At 41.5% G+C, this 22,680-nt stretch overlaps 1 long non-coding RNA gene across 1 annotated transcript; it reads right to left on the reverse strand.

Moving 5' to 3' along the window:
• Positions 1-3,026: 3,026 nt before the first annotated feature.
• LOC138844885 (uncharacterized) lies at positions 3,027-4,459 on the reverse strand. Its single transcript, XR_011381300.1, has 2 exons — positions 4,196-4,459; positions 3,027-3,270 (listed from the first exon to the last, which is right to left on the reverse strand). It is a non-coding gene; the product is annotated as an uncharacterized lncRNA (long non-coding RNA).
• Between the last annotated feature and the right edge of the window lie 18,221 nt (positions 4,460-22,680).

Here is a 22,680-nt window from a genome sequence, read left to right on the forward strand (position 1 = left end):
TGAGCCAATCTAGAGGGCAGATAGCAGCAAAATTTCTCTGTGAAAGATGTGTAAGTATTAGGATGCCTAGTCCTTACAATTCAAATAAAGGCTAGTTCTTACATCTACAAGTTTTAGATATATGGGAAAAGGACTTGAAAAATTTAATTTCCACTAGTATATTGACAATGTACAGCAAGACAGCATGTTTGTGGAATCTGAATATATTCCACAAGGCAGTGCCTCAGCTGGGGCAGAATTTGGCGAAGGAGTTGCTTTCTCACATTACAACTCCATGAAGATGCTGTTCAGCCCTCCTGAAGTGGCATATATTCTTGGTAGAAAATTACTGCAGAAATAAAAAAAAAAAAAGTATTACTATAGGTGACATGAGCCATAACTGAATGGACCCTGAATCACTGGAAGATTCCACTTAGAAGTCTCCCATGGTAACCTACACAATGACCAAGTGGAGAGAATCCAAGCATATACAAGCAGATCTGCCAACTGTGATCCTTATTTGGGATTTAAGATTATGTCAGTTGTCTAAGGCTGCAGTTTCCCTTGGAAGAGGAGTCACATGTAACTTCTTTTATATTCACAGTATTTATCAAGCTGCAATGCACGTTGTAGATACTTACGTGTTTATGGTATTAAAAGAAATCAGTTGCCAGCATTCCGAGACTGTTTCAGAATTGCTCATGTTCATTTTCAGTCTCCTCAAATTTCTACAAGTTATACTTACTCGAAACTTCTCAGTTCACATTTGCTGACAAATCAATGAGATTGACTTTTTTTCCCCTCTCTGGTTGGGAAAAATTGGTGGGCTTGTATTACACTCTTCTAGCTATCGTTATCCTAAACAAGTAAATCCTCATTCTCCTAACGCATCCCCACAAAGAAAGTGCAAACAAATGTCCACTGTAACTCAACTTTCAACATTGATGATATCTACATCGGGGAGAACTCAGGGCAACCTTCCAGCCTGGTGGTTAAGGCACCTGCTTCCCATATTGGAGAACCGGGGCTTATTTTCTGGCTTTGGCTCCTAACTCCAGCTTCCTGCCTATGCAGAACCTGGGAGACAGCAGTGATGGCACCAGTAATTGAGTTCCTGCCACCCACATGCGGGATCTGGACTGTGATTTTGTTTCTTGGTTCCAGCCCCAGCCTAGCCCCAGCCATGTGGATATCAGAGGAAAGAACCAACAGATGGCATCTCTCTCTCTTTCTCAATATGTGTGTGAGTGTGTGTATGTGTGCATATCCCTGACTTTCAAATACATTTTTTAGGATGAGAAAATTTAAATTCTTAGCAATTTTTTCCAGTGTTCTGCCTCTTTATAGACTTTAAAGAACACAAGGGAAATTTCATTTTATATTTTTAACAAGGAAGTTTCTGGTCTGTAATTTCACACTTATTTTATTCTTTTGGCTTAAGATCACTTTGGCTATTTGAGATCTTTTGTAGTTCCATATAGTTTTAACAGTGTTTTTCCCAGTTCTGTGAAAAAATGTCATTGAGATTTTGATAGGGATTATATTGAATCTATAAATTGTGTTGTATAGTGTGCATATCTTTTCATCCAATAAATTATATATTTTAAAGGATTTAAATGACAGAGAGAGGGGGTAGAGACAGAGACAGAGATATCTTCCGCCTACTGGTTCACTTTCCAAATGCCCACAACAGGCAGAGCTAGGCCAGTCCAAAGCTAGGAGCCAAAAACTCCATCTGGATCTCCCACAAGGGTGGCAGGAACCCAAGACCATGGGCCGTGATCTACTGTCTCCCAGGTGGAATAGCTGAAAGCTTCATGGGAAATGCCAAGTAGCTGAGACTGGAAGCAGCACTCTAATATGGAATTCAGGTATGCCAAATCGTAGCTCAACCAACTGTACCAGAATGCTTGCCCTAATTTGCATATTTTAATGATATTAATTATTCTAATCCATGAACACAGGACATGTTTCCATTTCTTTATGTCTTCTTCAATTTTTTTAAGATTTATTTATTTATTTGAAAGGTAGAGTTACAGAAAGGCAGGGGCAGAGACAGAGAGAGAGAGAGATCTTCCATCCAATGATTCACTCCCCAAATGGCTGCAACAAGAGCGGGGTTGACCCCGAAGCCAGGAGCTAAGAGCCTCTTCCAGATCTCCCATGCAAGTGCAGGGGCCTGGGTACTTGGGCCATGCCTTACTACTTTCCCAGGCCATAGCAGAGAGCTGGATCGAAAGTGGAGCAGCTGGGTCTCGAACTGGCACCCATGTGGGATGCCAGCACTACAGGCGGTGGCTTTACCCACTATGCCACAGCACCAGCCTCTCTCTTCAATTTCTTTCACCAATTATTTAGAGTTTGTAGAAATCTTTCATCTTTGGTTAAATTTATTCCCAATATCATTGCTTTGTTTGGTTGGTTGATTGCTTTTAGCCATTGGAAATAGGATTGTTTCTTGATTTCTTTTTCAAATGATTCACTACGGCCTTGTCTGACCTTGGTACCATTTTATAGGATTTTAAAAGAATCTTAATGGTCATTCTTTGCAATTTTACGCTGGATTTACTGAAATCAGATCTGCCTCCTTTGCTGTTGGTCACTGGCATTTTCTTACCGTGGGGTTCAGTTTCTAATAGAGGGTGTTCACTTGAAGTTTGCTTCTTTCGGCTGTTCTTCCACAGTGGAATGTTCTTTTGAACTTGGTGACATTCAAGGTGCTCCTGAAGCGTTGGAGACACCCATTAGCGCCTGTCAAACACCAAATTTGTAGTCCTTTCTTAACTCTCACCAGCTTCTGAACTGGCTGTCAAGGGTGTCAACTGACAGTTTCAATGATTAAGTCAACCGACAGCATGCCAGGAAATGCCATAATTTGTCTTTTTGTTCCAATGCCTACTCCCAGTCCTATGAGGATGGCCATGTGTGTTATGCTGGCAATACTCTTGAGAGGCCTTTGATAACTAGCCTTGATGAGTTCCTACCAAATTGAGGCAATTTCCCTATGCATTTCTGATATATCTGTTTACTCTGAAAAAATAAAAGCATTTTACATTAGTAAGAATATAATTTTTTAAAGGTTTATTTAGTTAAAAGTCAGAGTTACACAGAGAGAAGGAGAGGCAGTCCAGAGGTGTTCCATCCTCTGGTTCACTCCCCAGATGGCTGCAAAAGCCAGAGTTGCACCAATCCAAAGCCAGGTGCAGGAGCTTCTTCCGGGTCTCCCATGCAGGTGCAGGGGCCCAAGCACTTGCGCCATCTTCCATTGCTTTCCCAGATGATAGCAGAGAGCTGGATTGGAAGAGGAGCAGCCGGGACTAGAACAGGAGCCCATATGAGATGCTGGCACTACAGGTGGCAGCTCTACCCACTATGCCACAGCACAGGCCCCATAAACATATAATGTTACTCTTTAAGCACTGAAAGTTATGTAACTATCCAGACAGCATGCAAAGCTGATTTGCAAATGTGATGTGTCTTTCAGGAGTAAAGTTGTAGAGAATGATGCCATTAAGATTATCATCAAAATTCAATTAAATTTTCACTACGTTCTAGTTATAAAAAGGGGGTGGGGTGGGGAACACATACAGAAGTGAAATGCTAGCCAAGTGTTAAATATTAATTACTGGAAGCAATGCTTCCTGATTTACCCCTGAAAATTAGTAAAGCATTTCAAATGCATTTTTATTGAAAGCAAATTTTAAAACTACCCACAGTTCATTCCGCATGCCTTAAGAATTTGAAGCCCTTCATATGTGAAAATTAAAATATTTGTTCTGTTGTGTACAAAGTTTCCTTTTTTCCCCCTCCTGTTGCAATCATTACTTTTACCCATATATGGCTCCAGAAATATAAACCATCTAGAGTGGCTGTTAAAATTATTCACTCTTGGCCTAGAGCTAATTTTGGATTTTCACTCCCAACAATATCTTCTGGGAAAGTTGTAACTGAAAATAGGATCATAATACACATGTAAGAACTATGTAGCATTCCTTAAGGAAAAATCATATACATTTTTTTTTACCCTTGCCCACAGTTGGGGGGGGGAGGTTGTTTTTTTAGAATATTTGTTTATCAAAAAAATTGCCCATGGCTATTCAGAGACACATTTTTCATTGTGTGTGTACTAGAGAACTTTGAACCTGCTTGCTGATTTCAAAGCAAGGCAATATCTTTTCAATGACATCAGCTCCACTCCCTTGTACTGGGAACTCACCGTTCTCTGAACTGAAAGTTAGGAGTCAGGAGCCAAGGCTTGTTTCACCTGCGTGTAGATTTCCTGTAAGTCCGATCAACTGTGGCATGGGCAGCTGCCGGATTTTGATAGTGACTCAGAGCTCTTCAGTTTTGACATGCAAGAGCCTCAAGACGAATTCTTCAATTGTCTCAGGACTCTCGCCGATGCCACACAGAGTAACTCAGCCTGCGAGCCTGCCGTCGCTCTCATTCGGCTGACCTGTGGCCTGACAGTGAGAACAACGCTGTTCTTGCCCTTCAGAACGATTAAAAAAAATACTCTAACCCTTGTGAGCAGGAAGTGAGCCTTGTAGTTAGTACGTGTCATGTAATGTGTATTCCCATTGTGCAAGCAAGCTCCCCATTCATTATAGAAACACACGCTGACCTCATTGAGGGTACAGACATCACAGACCCTGGTCACCCTCTGAGACCCTCTGTGGGGAACAGGCAACGTGCTGCTTTGTCACGCACATCCTACTGACCGTCTGATAAGGGAGAAGTGTAAAGAAAATGATGGTGTTTTCTCTGTTCTGTAGCAGGATAGTAGATGTTTGCTCCTGTACAGCAGAGACTTTCTGAAATAGAGAACAATAATTGGTTAAAATAATAATAAACACAAAATGTTAATGCCCCAAGTTTACATGGTGGGTACACTGTACTGACTTCCTTAGTGAGTATAAAGAGAAACTCAACTCCTGGCACTCCAAGGGAGATCCTACTCAGAAAACAGAGGAATAGCTGAAGAATTACACACAGACACACAAAGACAAAGACAGACATGACACACACAGACACACACACATATTTGGATTACTACAGAGAAACAGTGGAGAAGGAGCTTCACAATCAATTTCTAAAATATCTATTTGTTTTAAAGTATATTTTTGAAAGATACATTTTTCAAACTCTCCTATCTTTTATTTTTCCCATTGATGATAGCCCCAACTGCGTAAACTTGGACAAAGACCATGGACAAGCCACTGGCGTGACACACCGTGTGGAGCCTGCCCTTTCAGAGCAAGTCAAAGCCAAAATAGACAGCAAAGGAAAACTAAATCCAGATTGAACAATACTGGCCCGAAAATAGCAACAGGGTTTATGACCACAGCAGCAGGAATGGCTGCTAACCATTTGCCAGGATCTTTTATTTTGGTTTGCCACTGTTAAGTGACACAGGGTACTGGAGGCCCCTATCAAGCACCCAAATTCAGAACCCTAAACCTCTACTACTAATAATAGTACCTGGGGCAGACTGTTTTTCCAAAGACAGCTCACAAGCCAGCTCCTCCTGTGAGCTTTCTGAGTTTGGAAAATGCATTTCCTGCTTATCTGCTATTGGGAGCATCCTGCCAGCCTTTTAACGTCCATCACCTCCTTTAACTATTCGGAGTCCAGCAACTCTATGAAGGAGATTTTTAGTGTTTCCATGCCACACGTGAAGAAACAGGGGCTCAGGGAGCAAGACTTGAACAGGGGAACAGCTTCAAAAGCTCTTTCTGCTCTATTGCGAGCCGGTGGAATGTTCTGGATGTTGGGGACGCAGTTCCCTCATCTATCTTTCACGGAACAGTCACGCAGTCATCTTGGTCACATCATAATTCCCAAGCAATACTCCAGATGCAGGGTGCTGCCGGCTTGCAGAGCACAAGGAGATCTCTTATACCAGAGAGGTGAAAATGAGCGCTTCAGAGGCAGGGTTGGAGCTCTGTAAGAAGCCAAGATCTTAGATCAGCAGAGGGCAGAGGAGAGGAGGAAGCAAGGCCAAGCGATTAATGGGTAGTAAGTTATAGGTAGGCACGCGTATGTTCTGGGATTTTTTGCACAGGAGGGTGACTAAAAATAATGTAGTATGTGTTTTTCAGGAAAAGGAAAAAACAAAACTTAAAAGATAGGATTTTGATTGATGTCACCATAAAGAAATGTTAACTGTTTCAGATCTTTATTGGATCTTACACAATGTATAAATGTATTGAGACATTGTATGGTGTCTTGTAAATATGAACGCATCTATATGACTGTCAAAATTTTTAACAAAATATTATATATATGTATATATTATATATATGTGTATATATATTATATATTCATATATATTCTATATATATGTGTGTATATATATATATATAGAGAGAGAGAGAAACTAAAAGGAAAAGGAAAGAAGTGCATTTGTACTTTTTTTTTACCATGTTCCAGGCTAGGAAATAGACTGGTATGGCTCTAGTTGTAGAATATTGCAGAGAATCAGAGTTAAGCGAGATTATAGAGGCACTTGAGAATTGACACTTTACAACTTGCATTTCAAGCGAAGAGATTTAGCCTGGGGGAACTTTGAAATCTGAAAATGGAAAGGATAGTATCATGTAGACATCTATGAATCTATGGTGGGAGAACTCTTCTCAGAAACACAGAACAAGCTGGCAGGGAGCAGGCATGGCAGGGGCAGGACTTGTTGGGAGACTATTACGTGACTGAATTGTTGGTCTGATTTGAGCTGAAATAGGGAATGACCATTCCCAGTAGATACCCACCCACAAACTCTCAATAAACCAAAGCAATGCAGGAGTAGACTTTGTATATCTCATATTTTTCGTGGGACCAAGATATTGCTTCTAACTGCTAGGAATGAACTGAGTGTTTGATGAACTTATTGAAAGCATGACAGTAGCCCAATTTCATTTCAGCATCAGATGGAGCCTGATTGAGACTGACCAGACTGAGGGCTCATCTCCTAAGAACAGGGCTTTCGGCCAGCGCTGCAGCTCACTAGGCTAATCCTCCGCTTGCGGCGCCGGCACACCGGGTTCTAGTCCCGGTCGGGGTGCCGGATTCTGTCCCGGTTGCCCCTCTTCCAGGCCAGCTCTCTGCTGTGGCCAGGGAGTACAGTGGAGGATGGCCCAAGTGCTTGGGCCCTGCACCCCATGGGAGACCAGGAGAAGCACCTGGCTCCTGCCATCGGATCAGCGCGGTGCGCTGACCACAGCGCGCCGGCCACGGCGGCCATTGGAGGGTGAACCAACGGCAAAAGGAAGACCTCTCTCTCTGTCTCTCTCTCTCACTGTCCACTCTGCCTGTCAAAAAATTAAAAAAAAAAAAAAAAAAAAAAAAGAACAGGGCTTTCTCCAACACCTGCAGTGCCCTCCCCCTGGAGTAGCAGGCTTTTGCAGAAAACAGGGCATTCCCAATGTTTTCAGCAGTTGCTAAGCAGCATAATCTTAAACAGTGTTTATGTAACTGGGTCCAAAGGGGAATCACAGTGACAACGAAGGAGTGTTGGAGCCAGTCACAGGTACACAGGATCATGCTGCACAAGTTAACGATTACATTTTTACTGATTCAGCCTAGTCACAGATCCTTATACAGAAAGCAACTCTGGCCTAAAAGGACAGGAAAACAGCCATGCCCATGTTATTCATTCTTCATAACTGACTGCAAATATTTACACAATGCCTATCACCAGATGAGGCACCTACCAAGAATTTAGAATCGTACTGAATGCAAATAAGATGTTAATTATTACAACTAAAGGATGCCTTCATAGTCAAACTGTAGAGGAATTTTCAACGTACACGTGAGAGAAAACATGGTCATAATGTAATTCTCTATGAGAATTTTGAAAAAATATATTAGAATTCATATGCCTCCCTTATGTAAGACAGCTTCAAATAGTTCTTGGAAAATTAGAACTAGAAGATAATTTTATTAGGGTGCAAAATAACAAAATCTATGAATAGTTTTTATAATGTGCATTTTCCATAATTTTTTAAAAATTTTATTTACATTATACAAGCTTCATGTATTTCATATATACAGATTTAGGAACATAGTGATACTTCCCACCCTACCCTCTTTCCTGCCCACGCTCCAACCCTTCTTCCTCCTCCCTCTCCTATTTCTACCCTTAATTCGTACAAAGATCTGTTTTCAGTTTACTTAATGATCATAAGTTTAACCCTATACTGAGTAAAGAGTTCAAAAATAGTATGAAGGAAAAAAATACTATTCCTCAACAGAAGAGACAAGGGCCATAAACAATCATCAAATCTCAAAATGTTCATTTCATTCCAATACATTACATTTTAGGCATTCTATTAGTTACCCCAGATCAGGGAAAACAAATTATATCTGTCTTTTTGGGACTAGTTTATTTCACTGAGTATAATGGTTTCCAGTTGTATCCATCTAGTTACAAAAGACAGGATTTCATTTTTTTTTTACATCTGAGTAGTACTCCATAGAGTACATATACCATAATTTCTTTATCCAGTCTTCAGTTGATGGACCTGAGTTTATTGCATATCTTAGCTGTTATGAATTGTGCTGCAGTCAACACGGGGGTACAGTAACTCCTTCAGATGCTGATTTCTTTGGTTTGGGTAAATTCCCAGGAGTGAGAAGACTGTATCATATGTTAGGTGTATATTCAGATTTCTGAGGTATCTCCAGGCTTTCTTTCACGGTGGCTGTACTAGTTTACATTCCCACCAACAGTGGATTAGGGTCCCTTTTCCCCCACATCCTCACCAGCATTTATTGCTTGGTGATTTCTATATGAGAGCCATTCTAACTGGGGTGAGGTGAAAACTCCAAATAGCAATCCATAACTCTCTTACAGACCCTTGTTAGACAACAAAACTTTAACACTGAAGCTGGGAAAGTAGCAGAGGATGGCCTGAGTCCTTGGGGCCCTGCCCCTACGTGTGGGACCCAGAGGATGCTCCAGGCTCCCGGCACAGCTCCAGCCATTGTGGCTATTTGGAGAGTGAACCTCTGGATGGAGGGCCTCTCTCTCTCTCTCTAGCTCTGCCTTTCAAATAAATAAATAAATCTTTAAAAATTATAAAAAAGAAAAAAAGGAAGCAAGAACCCACGAGTCAATTTTTATCTAAGGTCCCCTTTCGTAGCAGGAAATCCCTCTTCCCCCTGATAGGATATTGTTTCATTCTTACTCTAAGGGAATGTCTGTCGCACCTGGTGAGTCACTCGGGTGACTTCCTTTAGGTAAGACTTGGAAGATCCCTGAAATGCCACTCCACTTACTGAGAATCTGCCCCAAACCACGCTGACTGCAGAGGTAGTCCTGTGTGTTTCAGAAGGAGTCAGACTAGAGTCCTGAATTCATCCCTAACGCTCCAGCTGAGTTCTGGGAGCCCTGCGTAATGTCTTCTACCTATGTGACCAGGTGCACAGTCTGGAATCTTCAACTGCTAAGCTGTAGTGATTTGAAACAGTGGTAGCACAGAGGCAGCTGATAGGCATCTTGTCCGGAAGACAGTGTGGCAATGACTCATACGGATGAATCATTTAAAATCAGCCCAGCGGATTGCGGGGGAGGGGCTGGGTGGAGGGGAACCAAGTTCTAAATTCAGGGAATCTCAGGCACTGACCACGCAAAGAATGCCAACCCAATTTCATGATTCTAGGAAAAGAAGCCTAGAATGTTCCCCAGGAAGAAAGCACAGGGATCATGTCATTCAATACCATAATTTCCCAAGTGTGGAAAGAGAAGACCAAGATCAAATGATCACTTAGCAGAGCCAGGCAACAATTCAGGCTTTTTGAGCCTCAGCTCCGGCGCTCTATCATAGCACTGGGGTGCACTATTCAGTCTTCGGACTATCAGTGTGCACTGGTGTGAGAGCTCTGGTGACACGAGTGCCTTATGAATTCCCTGGGCAAATGCAGTCAGGCAAACGTTCTCCTTCCCACTGCGAAGCCTTGGTTATGGCACAAATAATTAATGAGGCATAGCCAAAACTGCTCACTGACAGTTTCTTTTTTGGTATTAAAATGATGAGTGTATTTTCCCTAAGAACCTTCTGGCAACATGTACAAATAAAGCCACATACACAGTGACAAACTGTGCTGGTTAGAGTCTAGCTGATGACATTCTTGTTATTGAAACAGGAAATGACTAAGCCTCAGCAACTACAGATCATATATTTTATTCCGTTGTGCTGGCTCATTTGAAAAAAAAATAATAGCCTATTGCAAGGCAACAATGTTTGTTTTCTAAATAATATATTTTCTTTGGAAACGAATGTTAAATGGAGATTAATGCTTTGAAAGTTTAATTAATGTTTTCCAGGAAATCGAGGAATATTCCTCAATTAATACATCATTAAAATATTGCAACCTAGGTTTTCACAAGTATTAGAATCCAGTAAATAGGTTGTTAGTGAAAGGAAATATATGTTCAGTATTTCCTAAGGGCATAGATTCTAGATCGGAAAGCCTTTTATAGGAGTCAATATTGTTATCGTTGCTATCAACTGAAAGCTTGCATTGGGTTAGGAAAATTTTTAAAGACATTGAAATGTACTGGGTTTTTAAAGATTTGACTGACTTCAGAGTTTCTATACAATATAACCACGGCTGGGCTGAAGTTTTTCTTTGGCCACTAAACTTTTAAACTCACATGGTGCAAATTGATATCTTAAATATATATATATATATTTATATATATATATATATATATTTCATGACAAACGCTTAGATCACTGAAACAAATTCCAGGTGTACAACTAAAGCAACTGGCCTATCAGAAGCTGAGGATGTGTTTACAGTTAATAAGCTATTAGAAAACAATGTATCCACTACTGAAATGTGTTTCAAATAAACAGGAATGATTCTTTACATTTAATAATTCAGTGTTCGTTAATCCACCCACTCAGACTCTAACGGAAGGGCTTCATTGTAGTTAGATGTGTGAGACATTTCTTGCCAATCATCGACTTTCTTAGTGACATAAGTCTCCTCCTGACATGCCATTTATTTTCTAAGGGGATCTCTCACTGTTGCATGCTGTTGCAAAAGCGTAGAAGACCAGGCAACCACAGGAAGCAATGGCTCTGGCCTCTTGGGGCACAGAGGCACTAGGGGCCTCCTGGAGGCTGGGACTGGGTCAGGACCAGACCCAGATCCACAGCACACAGTCCCTGCTGGGACACTTTTTTCTGTAAACACTCCAGCTCCCTTTCTGGAGAATCAGGGCAGCAGTGGCAAAATGATTTACATTATACTCAGATGTTAAATAAAAAGACATGGGCTCTTTTTTTTTTTTTTTCCCTCCCTTGCATGTTCTTCCTTAAATCTCAGAATGAATAGTTTCCATCTGTAATTGTTGGTTTTATATTTTTAAATAGTGAACCGAGCAACAGAATGTCTCATTATCTCTGAAATGATTTGAGCATTGGCTGTGTGCAACTCTGTCGATAAAAGCACAATGCAGTCATTTTGCATTGTCTGCGGGGGGAGGGGAGATGCTTAAAGAAAGTTCCTTTTTTTTTTTTTTTTTTTTGCCCCTCTGCTAACTCTGTATTGCCAGTTATCTGCTGTTTCCACACTCAGCATAGATCTAATTTAGGCATTAAATTTTTTTTTTTTTTTAAAAAGACACTCTAGACATTATCTTGGGTTGGCAGTTTGAAAAACACATGTGGTTTCAAGCCTTTATGGCAGATCAGAAGCAACTGATGTCTGTAAATGTGTGAAATTTTAACTTTCCAAAAAAATGGCCGGTGATGCATGTAAGCTGAAATCTATTCAGGAAAACCACAGCGGCTGATGTTTCCGCTCCATTATTTTCCTTGAGACATGAAGAGGCCTTTGTAATTTTAGTTTTTGAAAGTGACAGAGCTCATCGATTTGCTTTTTCAGAATAACGCATTTTCTTGTGCTCTGTCATGTAATAGTTTACCTTCAAGCTTTAAGAAAACATCCTCTGCTCTGCCATCTGGTGAGGGCTTCTTGACTCCTAAGAGTGACTTGTGATTTCTCACCACAGAAGTTGAAGTCATTGTGGTGGCGTGCTCATTTCAGAGAGGGACGGTCACACCTTAACATTTTCACGCTGCCGTGACAACCTGTTATTTGAAAGTATCATTTTTTTTTTTTTTTGGTTGGGCAGTTTCAGAATTTAACTCGTAAATGCGATGTTCTATTCGAACAAGATAACCTTTTAAAATAATGTTATAAATAGCACATCAACAAGCGGATTTGCTTTCAATTACATGATGTCTAAGCACAGGTAATTCTAGCCACATATTTGCTATTTTAGTCCCTAAAATTAATCATGGAAATACTCTTAAGGCCTGACATCTTTTATGAATCTGATCATCCCAGCAATACAATGCAAGATTTGAGAAGTCAAAGAGACCCATTCAATCTCTAACTTGCCTTAAGTGGACTACAAACTCTTGAACTAGTTGGCCATAGTAGCCATGCGCATGGCTTTTTGAGTCGGTGTAGCTGCGCATATGTGGATGTGTCTCTGTGCCTCCGTGTTTCGCTCTACATCTGCCTGTGTGTTTGCATGTTGATGTTCGCGTGTCTGTGTACGTCCGTGTGAGTGTCTGTCTCCACTTCCCACTGAGATCTTTCCAGCGAGTGGGGGTGGGGAAATGCACGCAAACAAAGGAATCAATGATCTGTGGTTGAAAGGAGGTGGCAGGGACAAGTGCTGGGTCAAAGGAGGAGCTGAGTGGCACTACAGCCAGAACTCTCCTGCTACAGCCTCAGCCACCCAGCACAGGGAGAGGGACGCTTTGGTGCATTCCTATGAGTTGAGGCTGTTTCAAGTTCATTGAGTGAGGACGTTGGTGTCTCTAAAATGAAGTGGAAATGGAAATGCAGGAAAAGAAAAAAAAAAGAGTGCTCATCTTCCCTGCATCTCCATGGACTCTTCAGGTGGAGAAGGCTTGCAATTGTCATTTGCTATTTAAAAAAAGTGTTTCTGTTTGGCCGAGTTTGTATTATGGAAAAGGCATACATTATCTCACTTAACCCTCTGCCAGTCCTGCCAGGTAAGCACGTCTTGAACAGAAATGCAGAGGAGTTAGGAAATGTGTCTGCATGATGCCTGGATCTCTCATCTCACTCACTCAGCATTTCCTCCAGATCCCTGCAAACATGTCAAGGAATCCTGGAAGCGTGAAGGAGACACACCGTTCAAACCATTCCCCCATCTGGTTAGAACTTGGAGCGCAAATGTCACCTCTACATTGGAAGTGGCAGTGTGGACTGCCAGGGTGCCCTGAGTTTTCTGAGATGTGGGAATTGAGCTGCAAGTTCCCTTGTCCAAGTCCAGTGACAATGACAAGAGGCAGGACCACGTAATGAAACAGAAGAGACCCCGATGTGTGCTCTAACAAAATGCGTGTGGAGGCCGGCTTTGTTTGGTCCACTGGCCAGAGTTTGGCAGCACAAGAAGCAAGTGTCGGAGGATATTGCTGGATGGAGGATCCAGCCCCTGCAGAATCCTGACTCTCCTAAAAAAGCTCCCCCGTTTAAGGACTTTTATCTGATCCACAAAATGGCAAAACAGAGATATTTTACTGGCTTGGAATCATAGGACATGGGAGAGCCGAAGGGACAGTTGCAATGGTCTAGTGACTGACCAGGTCTCCAACGACAGAATCAAATACTGTCCCACCTACTAAAGCAGAAGGGTCTTCTACACACCCTTCCATGCTTTAAATCACTTGTCTCTACCAAGAAGCTAAGCGCATTTCCTTGCCTCCTACTCAACGTTTGTATTTGAGGTGGCCTGCGACAAATGTCATCTAATGCACAATGTGTACATGAAGGAATCCCTAAACAGACAGGAAATCCTTAACTATCTTTTAAAATTAAGGGTAAATGAGGACTGCTTATCATGTGATGACGGCATCCTGGAAACACTTCCTGCCGAATAACACCATGCCTCGCTTTCATCCACCAGCTCAGTCTTCTGTTCTGGAAGCACCTAAGACAGTGTTCCCTGAGCCCTGCCCTTCCTTCCCCATCCCCATTCCCTCCTGGCATTTGTCCTTTTCTGAGACGTCATTTGTTTACCTGTCCCCTGCTCGTCCCAGCAACTGGAATTTGAACTATGTGGGACTTGCTTTGGTCCCTGTTGTTTAACACAGAAGTTAATTAGAGTGCTCAAAACAGAATATGCTTTTCTTTAAATAAACTTCAGACGCTTTGCCTAAGAGGAATGGATGTATTTGCTGGTTGAAAAGTGTTACCTGATAGATGATAGATTTCTGACTCATAGAATGTGCTATTGCTTCTTGGAAATGAGAAAAGAGATAAAGATCTGAATTGAGCAAAGTTGAGTATCTCTTATTCTGGAGGAGATTTTTGTTTTCAAAGAAAAGCATCACAAAAATTTGGCCCATGTTCGCATTGGTGAGGTTGTAAATGTAGTTTCCCTAGTTAAGGTAAGCTCAGTTTGCGTTCTTCCTGAAATACCACGAATAGTTAAAAGTTTTCCTTTCTTTTCATTCCTTCTCCCTTTTTTTCTGTCTCATTTCCTCTCTCTCTTTCTCCTTTCCTCCTTCTTTCCCTCCATCTTAGATTTATCAGCATTTGGAAAATTCAATAACATAAATGGTAAGATAATAGATGTCCATCATTTGCAACTAAGAAAGCATGTAACTGTGAACTCACATTTAATTAGATCATTATGTGGCTTATTAAACTTATTTTCGGACGAAATTCAGGTCTCTGGTTTAAACTAAAATACAAGATTTATGTCCCCATTCTTCTCAGACCCCAGTGAAATAAAAATGTGCCGTTACAAAAAGGAACATATAACAGGGATTAAACAGGGAGTCACCAACGCATGTGAGATTTCAACGAAATTGTAGAAAGCAGGAAGCAGACAGCAGTACCTTGCACAAGGTGAGTAAAAGAAGTTTGCAGCCTGACCACACTGAAAGTGGCTTTAAGAAGCAAAGAGCATTAGGCCGCCCTAAGGAGCACCTTTGTGCTCCAATGGAAACTGAAATGGGGTAAGAAGCGACCAAAGAGGAATCAACTGACTGTCTTATTTGTGGGGCAAGTGCACCAGTCAAGACCTCACCAATTCACCCTTACCACTCATCCCCCCCGAAATTCAGCCATTTACATTCCAGCAGAACACTCTGCCTCAAAGCTAGAGAAAATGTTTGAGATAATGTCTAGTTTGGGGTAAATATGCAGATAATTACCCAGCCCCCTGCCCATTTTCCTAAATTACTTGCCTCTTACAGAGCCCTGGATAGAATTCCTACCAGGAAGAGAAAGCTATAGATACTGATTTATCATGGGGCAAAGAAGGAGAACCCTAAGTTTGGAAAATTAACCAGAAAAGCCATATGAAGCACAAAAACTGAATCTGGAATGCAATGGAGAAAAAGGCTCAAATTCCTAAGGGGATGTTCTGAATGCTAATTTCTATAGGTGGCCTGTAGAGTAGTGGGTAACATAACTGTATTTAGAAGTTTCTCTTAACATGAGTGCCTGCTGACATTTGCAGAGGGAAGAAGGACGGCTGAAGACTTAGTTATCACTTCCCAGAGACTGACATTGGAAGAGGTCTGCTATCATAAAAGAGAGCAATGTATCTGCAGACAGGCAAAAACTCCGAAAGCTTACCATCCGTGCACCATTTTGCAAGAAGTTAACTGAGCTACTTCTCTGATTCAGGCTGTAAACTTGAGATCCACCTCTGTACAGTCCATAGTGGAAATGGCAGAGACACGATTACAACTGACCTCATCTCCCTGTTACCATGCCCTGACGGTGTGCTCAGAAGAAATTTGCAACCTCTTCTTTGTAGTCATAATGGCCATGAGGAAAGAATTTCAGTGGAGTTACTAGCTTGGTGGTATTTGTTACAGCAGTTACAGGAAACTAATATGCTATAAACAAACATTAATTTGAAATTCTGACTCATCAGTTGCTTTGAGTCTTCATAGCATAACTGTAGCAAATATTTAATTATTTAATATTATTAAATATTTAATGTCTTTAATATTAATTAAAGACAGAAATTTTGAACTAAACTCTTAAAAGTCGCCTTTAAATGTTCATGTCACCATTCAATATGGGTTTCAACAAAATAGTTAATTTGAATCATGAGGCCCTATAGCATGATGGGTAAACTCAAGGCTGGAAATCAAAGAAATCCCAGATCAAACTCCAGATGTAACATTTGTAAATGGTATACTCTCTGAAAGCTGTTTCTTTTTCTTTCTTTCTTTCAGAGCTTCAGTTCTGATCTGTAAAGTGAGATGATTACTAGAAACTGTTCTGTGTGTGTTGTTATGAGGAATAATTTAGTTAAGCCGGAATGTGCCTGTAGATTACCCAGGGGAGCAGGAGCCAGCAGGAGGCATTATTGCTGACCCATCTGATAGGACACAGTAGTGGAGCTTTGAGATGATAGGTGATTGTCCAAACTTCAAATTAACTATTAGGTTTCAGTATCTAGAGCAACTCTAATTAACCAATTTGCGCTGTAGCATGGCCCCCTATATTTTCTGTTCTAGCATACCCCCCAATTTTTCAATAAGAAAAGTTTCAAATATATATATACAGAGGAAATTAAAAATTTAGTGAACACCTATATACATACCATCCATATTCTACATTTAGTATTTTACTATATCTGCATTATGGCATATCTATCCATCTATCCAGTCCACTCCCCATTAGCCCATTTAGGGCTACAATAGCAGAGTTGCAATGGAGACCCTATGGACCATGTAGCTTAAGCTATGTATTTACACAGTCCTTTATAGAAAAAATTTGCCAGTCCCTGCCCTATAATCAGAGCTAAGTAGTGAAAGCTGTTGGGGCAATTTTGAGAAGAAAGTTCTACTTAGCTGAGTCTCTACTTTTCTATTCAACACAATCAAACACTAGGAGAAATAAAATCAAGGCAAAACAAGCCATTGTTAAATCAGCAGAATTGATGATCAAACTATCAGAGGACTTTAAAATAACCATGATTGATAGACAAACATGATCTGTTGAGTAAAATGAATAACTAGTAAAAGATGAGGAATTTCAGTAGAAAAAGACTATGAGAAAGAATGAATTGGAAATCAAAGAAATAAAAACTACCATGACATCCAAGAAATTCTTTCAATGGGACCATCAGAAGACAAGATGAAGTCAGGAATCTGGGAACTTGAAGACAGGTCAATAGAAACTATCAGAATGAAACATATGGAGGAAAAAGAGTGAAAAAACAAGTAAACAAAACCAAGCATCTGACATCTGTGGAAAAATGCAAGCTGTCTAACATATGAATAACTGGAGTTCAAGAGAAAATAAATAGAATGGGACAGAAGAAGATTTGAGGAAATGTGGCCTTAGTAATTCTCCAAAATGTGATGAAAGATAGTAAACCACAGATCCAAGAGTTCAGTAAGCTGCACTAGGATTACCTTAGCATCTTTCTGTAATCAAAACAGGGACCAGCGCTGTGGTACAACCAGTTAAAGCCCTGGCCTGCAGGCAGCACTGGCATCCCATATGAGCACCAGTTTCAGTCCTGCCTGCTACATTTTTGATCCAGCTCTCTGATGTGGCCTGGGAAAGCGGTAGAAGATGGCCCAAGTCTTTGGGCCCCTGCAGCCACATGGGAGACCCAGAAGAAGCTCCTGGCTCCTGGCTTCAGATTGGTTCAGCTCCAGCTGTAGTGGCCATTTGGGGAGTGAACCAGTAAAGGGAAGATCTCTCTCTCTCTCTCTCCCTCTCCCTCTTTCTGTAACTCTGTCTTTCAAATAAATAAAATAAAATAAAATAATCAAAATAAAACTGTGGGTATATTTCTGAACTCTCCATTCTTTTAGAGTAATTTGTACATATTTACACTATTGTCATAAAGCCATTCTTTTGCTTTATATTGTTTTGAAATATATCAGGCCTCCAACTTTCAAGATTGTTATAACTTTCTTTGGCATTTTCTATACATTTTAGAATCAATATGACAATTTCTACCGCAATTATAATGAAATGTGTTGAATATGTAGACTAACTTGAGCATGGACATCGCCACCACCACGCTGAGTTTTCTGATCTATAGATGTGGTATCTGTTGTTTCACTAAGATCTTTAAGAGCCTCTTTTGTGAGGTGAATGTCATAGTTGTCTCACCTTAATATTATATTTTCGAAAGAGGACTATTCCAAAAAAGCTTTTGGGTATATACAAATTTTCTCCCACCAATGCCCCAGAAGAATTATGATCATTGCACTTAGCGCATTTACGTTGATAAACTAAGCAGGACATGTACTGACTGTTATTCATAAGGCACCGTCCCTCATTAACTATTCTCAGCACCAAGTTACTTCAAATGGTGGGTCTATACCTTACATGTCATGTAGTAATTGACCTTCTTCATTCCGAAAAAATTCATAAAATTTCAGAAAAAAGCTAAAAAGGGAAAAGATGACTCGTGGTTTTTAACCTATACGCAAACAAGATAGCAAATATGAAAATTTTACACCGACATAGCACCTATCATTGAATGATTGAAAAGTACTTGAACAATTATATTTTATACAACAACCAAAAAAACAGATGAAAGGTTAACTGGTTTCCTTTAGGAGAAGCAATATATTGACAATGACACCAAAAACACAGCAAGGCAAAGCAAACTGACTTCTTGCCCAACAGGCATGGCATTTTCTGTCAGTATTATTAAGGGAGCAATATTGGGGTGATTCTCAGAACAAGATTTATAGGAGTCCTCTTAAGAGGCCCTCTTGAATTATCTAGAAGAACAGGAAAATTGTAAAGCACTCAAAACAAACACATCATCCATTAACATTTATATAAAAACTTGGTTTTAAAGTGCAACCTTTATTTTAAACAATGGTTTTGGTTTTACTTTTTTGTTTATTTTGTAAATGCAGCCAAAAGAGCTCTGTGATATGAAATGAATCATTGTGGCCTGGAAACATGAGAACAGAAGGAAAGAAAATGGAGGGTAGAAAAGAAAAGGTGGTGAGGGTGTGAGGAAATAGTTTCATTCAGGAGAGCAAAAAGGAGCCTGGGCCCACACTTCAGAGGGCGAAGTGACGGCATAGATGAGCAACTTGCCAGAGAAACTGAGGACCAAACCCACCGACTGGATTTGCTTTCTGTGACTGGGAGAGATGGGAACAGGAGAGCCAGAATCTTCAGTCCAGGGTAAGAGACATCAGCTTGTGTAGGGTTATTAGACAGCTCTTGGTCCAACATTGTCTCTGATTTGCAAAGTTGGTTTCATTTTCTTGTCTGCGCACTCCCTTCTGTTAAAAAGGCAGAGGACTATTAGAAAACAAATATGAAGAACAAACTTAGGAACGGAGAAATATTGACTACTACTTTAATTCATTGAACTCTACCATTTGTCATGAAAGGGGATATTTTAATACATTATCTCATCTAATCAAACCAAACTAATTTTTTTTATTTTTTAATAATTATTTTATTTCTTTGAAAGAGAGGTAGACACAGAAAGGGAGAGAAAGGTCTTCCTTTCCGTTGGTTCACTCCCCAAATGACTGCAATGGCCAGACCTGAGCCGATCTGAAGCCAGGAGCCAGGAGCCTCTTCCGGGTTTCCCATGTGGGTACAGGGGCCCAAGCACTTAGGCCATCTTCCACTGTGTTCCCAGGACACAGCAGAGAGCTGGATAGGAAGAGGAGCAGCCAGGATTCGAACTGGTGCCCATATGGAATGCTGGTGCTGCAGGCTGGGGCTTTAACCCCCTGCACCACAGTGCCTGCCCCCAACCTAATTTTAAGTTTTAAATCTCTGATTTAAGCAATATGACCAAGGTCAAAAGTAGCATGGATAGCTAGAATCCCATGCCACACTTTCTCTCAGTGAATGATTCTGATTTTCTGTGGCTCTTGCTCTGTTTTAAAACTCAGAATCCATTCGGGGCTGGCGCTATGGCACAGCAGGTTAATGCACTGGCCTGAAGCACCAGCATCCCATATGGGCGCAGGTTCGAGTCCCAGCTGCTCCACTTCCGCTGCAGCTCTCTGCTATGGCCTGGGAAAGCAGTAGAAGATGGCCCAAGTGCTTGGGCCCCTGCATCCTCATGGGAGACCCGGAAGAAACTCCTGGCTCCTGGCTCCTGGCTTCAGATCAGTGCAACTCCAGCCATTGTGGCCAATTGGGGAGTAAACCATCGGATGGAAGACCTCTCTCTCTCTCTGTGTGTTTCTCTTTCTCTCTCTCTCCTCTCTGTGTAAATCTGACTTTCGAATAAATAAATAAATCTTTAAAAAAAAAGAACCCATTCATATCTTTTGTCTTTAACACAGCTAATGATACTTTCCCACTGAAGAGTTATATGCTGTTTAGTAGTGGTAGTGCCTTAGTTGTTTTTAAGATTGATGTATTTGAAATGCAGACTTACAGTGAGGGAGGAAGTGAAAGAGAGTGTTAGTTTTCACCTGCTGGTTTACTCCCTAAATGGCCACAATATTCAGGGCTGGGCTGGGCAGAAGCCAGAAGCCTTGAATTCCATCAGGGTCTCCCATGTGGGTTCATAGGGGCCCAAGCACTTGGGTCATTTCTGGTGCCTTCCTAGGCAAAATTAGCAGGCAGTTAGATAGGATGGGGAACAACCCGGATTTGAACCTGCACTCATATGGGATGCCAGAGTGGTAGGCAGAGGCTTAACCCACTGTGCCACAGGGCTGCCCTGTGGTAAGACTTTTACTGTCTCCTGCCTGATCCTCACTCATAAGCATTGTAGAGACTTCTGCCTATTTTGTAAATTTATGTGTGTCAGTACCTGGCCTGGCTGCTAATGGACACAGCAGGATTCAGCCTACCTATTTGTCCTGTTTTTATACCTGATGATTTCTTTTCTGAAAATTAGGTTTTTCATTTTATCTGTATTACATCTAAAATTGTGTTCACGCTTGTAAGAATAAATGATACAATCTTGTAAGTATCAGGCACTGCATGTTTTAAAGATGAATTTACATTCTATAGCATTCTATGGTGATGGAATGTTAGATAAACTATTTTTTAAATGATTTATTTATTTGAAAGGCAAAGTTTACAGAGAACGATATAGAGAGAAAGAGAATCTTCCATCTGCTGGTTCACTCCCTAAAGGGTGCAGTTGCTGGAGCTGGTCCAGTCTGAAGCCATGGACCAGGAACAACTTCTGGGTCTCCCACATGGGTGCAGGGTCCCAGAGACTTTGGCCATCTTCTGGTGCTTTCCCAGACAGGAAATGGAACAGCTGGGACTTGAACCGATGCCTAAATGGGATGCCTGTATTACAGGCAGTGGCTTTGCCCGCTACGCCACAAAGCTGGCAGTCCCCGATAAACATCTTAAAACACTTGTTCTCCTTGACACCCAAAATGCATTGCACAGCAAGTTACTGATACCACTACGACTTCCTTGATTTAGGGGCTACCTTTTCCCTTCACCCAACTCTCCTCTATTTGTTCTGGAATGCCTGACCCTCCGTTGTTCATTTACTCTGATTCTTGATTCCTTTAATAATATTAGGACCAACACCACAAACTTGAGAAAACCTTCTCCCCAAATTACCATTTCCCACATACTACCAGCTGCTGGTGACTGAAGACTTTGCCCAAGCTGTGGATGGGTCAAGGCACAGGCATTTCCGTTCCTGGAAATAGACACAAGGCACATGTCCCTATGGAGGGCCAGTTCTGCCTCTGTCGCTGAATAAAGGCCAAGACCATCTGCATCTACTACACACAACAGGTACAATAAAGATACTTCTCTTAACTTTTGACTCACACAGTTCACTTTCTGGAATCTTACAGCCTCATAATCCTAAATCACTCGTCTTCCCAAATTTAATACACGAGATCTTCTAAAATTATTTTACATACACCTTTCTTCAGAAATATTTAAAAAAGGGTATTAATCACACTCTATTCTAAATTAGTGGTTATAATTGTTTTCTGTTTTGAATTTTAAAAATGCTTATTCTTCATGTTCCTGGAATTTTTCTTTAAGATGAACATAACAGTGTATTTTAGGAGATAATTTTTATTAAACACACACACACACACTGAATGAGAGTCTCAACCTAATTTGAATTGTTTACACATTCGTGGGAAAACCTAGTTGTTAACCTTGGTGAGGGTTCTTTGAGATTGCCTTCTGCAACATAAACAGATTTCTTCCAATCAGAAGTAAACACCGCATTTTCACAGAATGAGGGTTATTGTATGACAACAAACAAAAGGACGTTTAAGCTATACACGCCTGGTCCTCAAACTTCAGCTGGCACTACTGGGGGCTTATGAAAACACACGAGCAGGGTTGGAGACCTTAGACGCTGCGTTTCTAACAAGCAGAGGTAAGCTTCGCTCCACAGAATCTGAGCGCACTGGCTCCTCGATCCTTTTCCTGAACCTCAGGCTCAACCGATGTGTGCACCTGACGGTGCCCGCCGCCGGCCCCAGGGTGGGCAGCGCAGCGCAGGGACCCTCGGGTGGGGGCGGGCCCCAGGCTCCCCTCACGCAGGGTCCCGGGGGAGGGGGTGGAGGGTCGCCCACGACCCGTCCCCCAGGTCCCCGCCAGCCGACCCTGCGGTCCCCTCAGCAAACCTGCGCCCCGCGCGCCCCCTCCCCGGCTCCGTGCAGCAGTCCTGCGGAGCGGGACGCACAGAGGGACGGGCCGGAAGCCGGGACCCCGGGGGAGACAGGG

This window comes from Oryctolagus cuniculus, chromosome 13 (genome assembly GCF_964237555.1).
Source record: "Oryctolagus cuniculus chromosome 13, mOryCun1.1, whole genome shotgun sequence".
NCBI classification, from domain to species: domain Eukaryota; kingdom Metazoa; phylum Chordata; class Mammalia; order Lagomorpha; family Leporidae; genus Oryctolagus; species Oryctolagus cuniculus.